The following is a 9,435-nucleotide window of genomic DNA, read 5'->3' as shown; positions in this document are numbered from 1 at the left end:
CAAGGGATTCACACACTGCACAACGTACATCATTTTATTTTTATTTTTCTTTTATTGATTTTATTATGCATGGGATAGATACAGTACATGCCAGATGGGATGTCATTACCTTGAGTCCGGAGCCCTACTTTCATTTTTCATATATTATGTATATGGATATATTTGGTGACTCAGTGAAACCCAATTAGGATCTGCATATGCTTATATATATATATATATATATATATATATATATATATATATTGCATTCATATAAAGACGAACATGTGTTACTTACACATGTTGGAGCCTAAATTTAGGGGCGTTATCCTATTTTTAGACTATTGTAGCTCACCTTATGTGGCTACAACGCGGTCCTAGTACACTCACATGTCTGTCTTGAGTCAAGCTTCTTGACTCTGAGGAATTATATTTAGGGCTGGTGCCCCTGGTTAGGATATATATATATATTTATATATATATATATATATATATATTTATATATATATATATATATATATATATTTATTTATTTATTTATTATTAGATTAGGGCCTTCTTATTTAGTGGAGACTCTCTATCTAATCCAATCAATTATATCAATTCATCTTTCCGATATAAATCTGGTCTATAGCTCTTACTCGCCATCATTATGGCTATAGTCTATCCTTTGACTCCTTTTACTATACATTTGACTCGTATCTTGTATCATTGATCTATATCCTATACATTGATATTTAGATTTGGGCCTACCCCTTAGTTAGGTTCTCTTTCGTAATATAATCATTTTTTTCTATTTATCCATTCTGTGGATTATCATTAGATTATTGGTTCTTTATCCATAATCTATTCCTTGATCTATTGGTCTTTAAAATTGATCCGTGTTTTTCATTGTTAGATTAGGGTTTACTTCTTAGTTAGGTTTTCCTTCCTAATCTAATCAATTATCCGTATCTATTCGTTCTTTTAGATTATGATCAGATCGATGGCTTCTAATCATCATTCTTATGGTCACGATCTATCCTTCGATCTTTTGGTTGCAAATTCAACCCATCTCTAAATGTCGTCATTCATGGTCAGTCCCTCACATCCCTCTGATGACCATATTCTGTTTTTCACTCCTGAGCCTATTTTGCCACCATCATTTGAGTGCAAGTATCCTTGATGGGAGTCCTATACTACCGAGTTTATCCATATACCCTAATGATGACTTGTGGGGTCCCTTTGTGTGGCCGTCATGCTGCCGAATTTTACCAAACACATTTTCAGTGTGATTGCGATCGTTTAGGGTTATTGATAAATCATGTGTTTATCTTTTCATGACCCTTCTTACATTTGTTATGCTGTTGGTTCTTACCACAGGGAGAGATGTGTTTGTATTATCTCTTGTTTCAACTTGTCTATAACATTCAACAAGATTGCCTCACACTAAAGTTAGTGTTTGTCATTTCCATGACAGGAGTCAGACCTAACTGACTTCACCCATTTGTTGAACCAGTTTCCTTTCATTTCACCCAGCCAGGTCAACAGAACCTATACCAGGATTGGACTCCCCAGTCATACATCATAGAGGAAGGGGTGCTACCCATAAACTTTCAGTGCCAGTGTATTACTGACGAAGAAGTGTCCTGTTTTGTGATGTTGTAGACACCCCATTTTGACCGGACCATTTTCCCCAAAATTGAATAAATTCTCGAAATCGAATAAAATCCCAATCCCGAAGTTGAGTCGAGATCCCGGAACCGAATCTCAAAATTTTTTGAAAAATCAAACCCGAAAACCCTAAAAATGCCCATTTCCATATATTTTGGAAATCGTTTGAAAGCCTGGGTGATCTCTGAACCCCATCGGCATCCTCTGTTCAATTGCCCTGATCCTCTATCTCATTTTCGCAAAAAATTGAAAGAGTTACAAAATACCAGTGAGTTTTGGTATTAGCGTTCTCCCATTTGTTCCACTAAGCTCCAAATAGCATTTTCGCTAGCCCATCTTGTTTCTCGTCTCGGTGTTCAAAAAAATTCGTCAATGGTCATCACAGTTCCCAAGGGATATCATGAAGAAAAGACAAGTCGAGTTTGTGCAAAAATCAAAATATGGTTTTGTCAATATCATTTCCCCCCTTTAAGCGTAGAAAGTACGCTAAAAAAGGTTGTCCATGGAAGAAAGAGAGGGCAAATATATGTTGCTCTTTATAAAAAAGGGGTGGGATAGCCGAGCATGGGTGCCCATTAAAGCAAAAGAAGAAAAAGAAAAAGGGGGTAATAGGGATGTTGATAAAAGTGTAAAATCCTCCTCTCAGGAGGGCATTTTTGGAAGCTTGCATTTCTTTCTCTACAAGCCACAAACATAGGCCATTAGATTAAAGAGATTAGGTGTAGGGTTTGGATCAGCTAGGCACTCTAGGTTTTAGGGTTTCTAAGATAGAATTAGGGCAAGAGGGATAAGGAATCAAGGGTGGGGATGATCCAATTCATCAAAAAAGGGAATGGATGGCTAAGATTGAAAGAGGGTTTCAACCCTAGCTATATAAAAAACCACCCTCAGCCTCCCTTCAAAACCCTTCTAAAAAAAAAGAAGGGAAAACCCATTTCTCTGCAAAACAGAGAGGGGGAGAGTAACAGGGAGAGGGAGCCGCAAGAGACAAGCAGAGAGAGGGAGGGAGCCGAGCCACCTCCGGCCATCATCTCCGCCACCACCGTCATCCACAACCACCATCCTCAACAACCACCACCACCCACACCACCAACAGCCACCAAAACCCTTCGAAAGTCCTCCACCATCCTCCACCTTCACCTCCCCCAACCACCGAAGCCCAAACCCATTTTCCCCAACCCCAAAAACCGAAACCCATTTCTGTATTTCGAAAATCCGGCACCACCACCACCGTCCTCTACCTCCATCTCCACCTCCACCTTCCTCCAAACCCAAAATCGAAACCCTTTTTTTTTACACCTTAAAAAATCTGAAACCCATCCACCATCCTCCACCCACCTCCACCATCCTCCACCTCCAGCTCCACCACCACCCAACCCTTCGAAAATCCCCCACCGTCCTCCACCTACACCTTCCTCAACCACCAAAGCCGAAACCCATCTTCCCCACCTCCAAAAACCGAAACCCACTTCGAAAACCCATCTCTTCTCCTCCCTCCACCACCATTACCCCATTCAAAAGAAAAAGGGGAAAAACAGAGAGGGAGAGAGAGAGAGAGAGAGAGATAGAGGGAGGTTTGGGGTCATTTTCCCCAACCTCGGTCCTGCCGACCGTCTGCTCCGGCCACCATCCACCACCATTTTCTCTTACCCATTAAACCCACTTGGGTTTTCTTCCATTTGCAACCCCTTCTCCCTTCATTTCAAAAAAAAACCATCTGTAGACACCCCATTTTGTTTTGTTTTAATCAACAAAGAAATTAGTGTGTTAAATCCATGTGAGAACCCCCTCTATCATTGATTTATATGTTTTAGGTCATTAATATCTTGATCTGACTTCACGAATCATCAATCAGGACAAAATAAGCTAGGGTCACTTCATAGCCCGGACCCTGATTCCATTCCGAGACCCGATTTCCGTAAATCGTTAGATCAATGGTAGATCTTGACCTGGGTCTAACCATCCAAAACCACCTAACCTCTCCTCTCATCCTAACCATCCAAACCTCACCTAACCTCACATAACCTCTCCTCTCATCCTAACCATCCAAACCTCACCTAACCTCACCTAACCTCACCTAACCTTACCTAACCCCACCTAACCTTACCTAACCTCATCCTCTCATCCTAACCATCCAAAACCACCTAACCTCACCTAACCTCCTATCCCATTCTCCTATAAATACCCTCTCATCCCACCATCCAGGAGAAGAAAAAAGAACCCCTCTCTTAGAAAATTCATCCCTCTCCCTCATCTCTTCAAGGGTTCGGCCATCCTTGCCGGATCGGGTGATTTTATACGTTGGGTGATATATATCAAAAGCAGTCATTATCAAGCAAGGAATCATCTTCAAGGAATTAACATCAAAGAAAAATCAAACACAAAGTGGGTTTCCAAAGAGGTAGGCATTTATTTCAATTCTATGTAGGGTCTGTTTTCATGCATATCTTTTACTTTAAAAGAAAAACCATGTTAGGAAGCATGTAGGGTCCGTTTTCCCCCTGGTTAGCCTCTGGTTAGACCCTGGTTGCACCCAGGTTCGCTGCTGGTTGCACCCAGGTTCGATGCTGGTTGCACCCTGGTTCCCTACTGATTCGCACCCTGGTTCCCCTGCTGGTTGCACCCTGGTTCCCTACTGGTTGCACCCTGGTTCCCTGCTGGTTGCACCCTGGTTCCCTACTGGTTCGCACCCTGGTTCGATATTGGTTCGCACCCTGGTTCCCTGCTGGTTCGCACTCTGGTTAGACCCTGGTTGCACCCAGGTTCGCTGCTGGTTGCACCCAGGTTCCCTCCTGGTTGCACCCTGGTTCCCCTGCTGGTTCGCACCCTGGTTCCCTGCTGGTTCGCACCCAGGTTCGCTGCTGGTTGCACCCAGGTTCCCTGCTGGTTGCACCCTGGTTCCCCTGCTGGTTCGCACCCTGGTTCCCTGCTGGTTCGCACCCTGGTGCACCCTGGTCCGCACCCTGGTTTGTACCCTGCTTCCTCCTAGTTAGACCATGGCTAGTCTCGGGTTTGCTCCTAACTTAGACCCGACTCACTTGACCCTAACCATTAACCCAATCCAACCAAGTAATATCCCAACACAATCCGAGTCGCATGTCTGAATCCATTTGGCCGAATCTCATAAGCCCGCCCACTTTGAATTCCGAAAATTCAAACCCTTGATGATTCCTATATGCTCAATTCTTTGATGCAAATTCCCAATTCCAAAATCCCATTGCTAGATCAATGTTTCTGAATCTCAAGTCCAATGCTCAAATGCAAACCCGATTCCAGATACAAATACCAATTCTGTCTTCCAAAATCCAAGCAACCTCGCCAGTGGAACTACGTGTGGCTTGATCCCCATCACGGGGTACGTAGGCAATTTGGCACTCCCAAGTTCAGTCGCACCTTTCTCTATCTTTCCCATTCCCTCACACTATTCATCATCTCGATTCATCTCGTGTCTCTCGGAACCATTGGATTATGGTTTCCGTCGTAAGAACCCTTAGAGCCCAATTTAGGAACAATGGTGTCGTGTCGTGTTGTGTCCTAAGTTTTAGGGAGTCCTAGAGTTAGGAGTCCAGCCTCATCACGGACGCTTGCTATGTATAGCAACCGTGCCATAGGTCAAGTTACACTAGTCATCCAGTTTTTCCCTAGGACAAGCCTAGTAAACTAGGATGTAGGCTAACCTGCATTAGTCTAAGGGACAACTTGCATTTAGATATGATCATATAGCATCTTCGATGAAATCCTAAGATAATAAAATCCTCAACTTGAATTAAATAACTTCTCTTAAAACTGTTGAAACAGTCAATCCCGTCTAGATCGGTGTCCTAGTTGAGTTAGGCATATGTAGCTTAGCTTAAATGCACCGAACTACGTCGACTCTGATCCCAGTGAGGCTTGGGTACGTAGGCAGCTTGGATGTCTGACGGCATACCACCCGCGAGTCGGCACCACAACAAATTGTGGTGTTTTGGATATTAATTTTCTTGTAAATGCTTAATCAAATCATTTAGGGCTTTCCATGAAATTAGAATTCTAGGAGAACTTTCACTTAGAATGAATCCAGACAAATTAATAAATCAAGATACACATCTAGGATTCACATTGAAATTAGATCATAGGATGCATATCACTTAGTTCGCACATTAACATAGAGTTGAATGAGCCATTTAAAATAAATTTAAAAGAGTTAGCTTTTGGAATCGAAGACCGATTATCGGGCAGGGATGGTGCATGTGGTGGATAACTCCCCATACCTTCCATTCTCGTAACCAGGTAGCGAGTCTAGATTTCTGGTTAATTATGGGTCCTAGATCCCATATCTAGGTGGCGACTCTGTCAGTCTCTTTCGTGTGGAATTCAGATTGCCTTAGTGATCCCAAGTTCACAGGAAAGATGAATTCAAATCAATATTAAAATGCACACGCCAATCGCGTGGATACGAGAGACCAAGAGAGAGAGCGCGGCGGCTCGCGCCCCACCCCTCTCGCGGGATCGGGTACCACAGTCTGGCGACTCTGCTGGGGACCACCTAACTTCATTAAAATTTCAAAAGATAATTCATTTGAATTTAATTTAACTGGCTCATAAAAACTCTATACTTGTTAGATTAGTTTGTCTTGTTTTATTTTCTCATCACATTTTACTCGAACTTAACCTAACAAAACCTGAGGGCATCATAGATTGCGCAAACATATTGCACACACTTACATCACTTGCATCTAAACTCTTGCATCTCACGTGCACACACGTCCTATTTTAGGAACACGGAGTGTTATCTAGCATGGTTGACTGGGATTTCATCACCTGGTGCCTCTGTGCTAGAGAAGCATTCCACCCTTAGCCTAGTACCTTTATGGTACGTAAACGGATCTCTTGTTCACGTACTGATACGCCGGACACTGGTACAGTATATCGAACAGGGATTCGCGCTAAGGGAACTCTTGGCCTTACCCCTAGATTAACCCACACATGCATGTAGTATACGAACACATGTGCATCATGTGTGTGAGCCTAGTTTAGGATATCCTACCCATTGGTGTCTAGATTAGGCCGTGGTCCATCTTCCAATGGTCACGATCGGTCCTTAGATACACGAACAAAGTCATGAGTCGAGATTCTCTCTCCACTCCGATAGATTAGGATTAGGGTTGATGCCTTCAGGTAACACTGATAAAATGTGAAAAAAAAAAAAAAAAATTTCCCTTTGGGTTAGGATATAAATCCCATAATTTTCAAAGATCTCATAGGATTAGTCATTCATGATCTATCCGTTGAAAGCAATCTTATGCTATCTCATCTAATCTTTTGATCGTGCGTCTTTCGTTCTTCTGTCATACGATTCGATCGTATCTTCATGCCATCCCCTAACTGGCAGATGCAGAATCTCACAATCTTTCGATTATGCGTTCTCATGATCTGATCATGCCTGGTCCAGATAATCCAATCTTGCTTGTACCCCTGGTCTGTTCCTCCTCTAGGGGCTACCTTTTTCAAGATTATTTTGCTAAGTCCTTCAGAGTTCACTCTCAGAATCATTGAGCTAGGGGCATTTCCCTATGCGAATCAGTCATCATTGTCCAAAATTGAAAGTATCAGCCATGATGATGTTCAGAACGAACCAGCCTTCGCCGAGCCTTCAACGCCAAACAGTTGCAGCAGTTAAAGTTTTAGTCACTTACTATTTTATGTTGAGTCAGTCATCATGGTCAGTATAATTGTTGAGTCCGGTCTTACAGTTAAAGGTCAATGCCTAGTCCAGGCAAGTTATCTTCTGTTTCCCTTTCTTATTTAGAGTTGTGAATCCTGAGCATGTTCAGGATAGGTCGTCTGATGTAATAGCTTTTGTTTAAATAAAATTTCAGTCAGTTCCAAAAAGTTCACTTGTGTCTGTTCTTAAGTGTGCTTCTGATCTTAAAATAAGACTCCCTCTTCAAATGAGGACAAAATTGATGAAACTCCACTTGAGTCACAGCAATTACTTGAACGAGAGGAGGAGCGCCAATCCCAACCTTTCAAAGATGAAATTGAAATGATAAACACTGGCACTGAAACTTTGATTCATTGAATGCCGATTGAAAATACATTACCCTCTAAAGAGTGTGAAGAATTGATAAAATTATTTCAAGAATAAGAAGATTGTCTAGAAAAGCTACAACCGATACCAGGGGCAAGACATAGATGGAAAGCTCAAAGAAAAGGAAGAAAGTGAGAAGATATATGCTATACAAGGGGCATAGAGTGGAAACAACTTTCATATTTCCAATCAATGACCTTGGTTCTCAAATTCATAACAAAAAGCCAACAAATTCAAGATGAAAAGTTCAAAAGCAAACAATGAAAAGTGATCATCAGATATCGAGAGTACGAATCCATAGATGGAGGATGTCAAAGAACAAGTTTCGCTCTATGAAAGTCAAAAGCACGTATTAGAATCTTGAAAGAAGAAGATCCATTATCTCTTACCTGGAAATGCCGTCAAACTCCGCGAAAAAAAAAAAAAACAAAAGAGAAAAAAATAATAATCAGTACCAGAGGGACTCTAGTAACCTAGATCGATTCCCAATCTGAACATCGAAAGGCCTCCTTTGGCCGATTAAATCCCAAAATCAAAACCCAATGTCAAAAGAATACCGATTTGCAAACCCTTCGAGCCTAAATCAAATTTTCTTGAAAACCCATCAAACTTGGGGCATTTCCCCGAACTACGCGAGACCTGATCCCTATACTGGGGTACGTAGGCAACTCGGTTGAACCGAGTTCGGTCGATTCAAAAAGGAAAAGAAATTCAATCCTTTCAAAAAAAAAAAAGAGAGGGACAAGTTCCAAAAGAAGAGAAGTTAATTGTTCCAGAAAGAAAAGAAAAAAGGAAAAAAAAAATCAAACAATTTATCTTCAAACTAGGGGCATTCGCCCTGAACTACACACGACCTGATTCCTACCTTGGGATATGTAGGCGACCTGTTCACAGGTTCGGTCGAAATCTTTGTTGAGCCTTAAGCCATTCTTTGAAAAGCCCTATCCTACCTATAAAAGTCCTTCTGGTGTTCAGAACTAATGAGCTAGGTCCTGAGATACAATAAAAAAATGAAATGATGATGAATAAGAAAAATAACGGAGTTTGAAGATCTGCTAGACTGAAAACCTGAAAGGGCGGTCTAGGCAAAATTTAAGATCATTCCCCTGCTAAGTTGAAAACCCGAAAGGGCGGCTTAGGCAAAAGCTAAGGGGATAGCCTGCTGGATCGAAAACCTAGAAAGGTGGTTCAGGCAAAAGTTAAGGCTAGCGCGGTCCGCCAAGTTAAAAACCCTGAAGAGGTGACTTGGTCACGGTAAGAGAATCAGTATAAGAAGGCAACAGCCGGTATCAAGACTGAAGATCAACTGAAGTTCAAGCAAATTCAAGTGATATCCTCAAAACTGGGGGCATTGAAGCTAAGCAATCTTAGGGGTCGTAATTAAATTCTTGAGGCATTACTGTTTCGAGGAAGAAGTCCGGTGTTTACCAATTGAAAAACTATTCCTTGAAAGGATAGACTTACCAAACAAAACATTAACTAAGTCAGAAGCATCACTATGTTTGTCAGTATAGTCAGTCAATCTTTATTATTCTAAGTTCACTCCTTCAGGGCTGCTCAATCCTTTGAGTAGTGCCTTTCATCTAAGTTTTCTCTTTAGAAAGAGTCAATTGTCGTTCCTATGTCCAAATGATGTAACTGTCTTGGTGAAGGAGGCCAGGCCTAGGTAGCTCCCTGCAATTATACCTGAAAGAGCTCGAGAATTTAGTCAAACAACTTCATTTCAAAGAAGA

General features: G+C 41.7%; 1 long non-coding RNA gene across 1 annotated transcript; it reads left to right on the top strand.

The window, feature by feature from the left end:
• Positions 1 to 3,842: 3,842 nt before the first annotated feature.
• On the top strand, positions 3,843 to 7,503 carry LOC143851579 (uncharacterized). Its single transcript, XR_013236411.1, has 2 exons — positions 3,843 to 4,033; positions 7,004 to 7,503. It is a non-coding gene; the product is annotated as an uncharacterized LOC143851579 (long non-coding RNA).
• Positions 7,504 to 9,435: the final 1,932 nt, after the last annotated feature.

This window comes from Tasmannia lanceolata, unplaced genomic scaffold, assembly GCF_043159265.1.
Source record: "Tasmannia lanceolata isolate RefF3 unplaced genomic scaffold, GAP_Taslan_0.1 ptg000018l, whole genome shotgun sequence".
NCBI lineage: Eukaryota > Viridiplantae > Streptophyta > Magnoliopsida > Canellales > Winteraceae > Tasmannia > Tasmannia lanceolata.
Note: the sequence above shows the minus strand (reverse complement) of the source record. Positions and strands in the feature narration are given on the sequence as shown.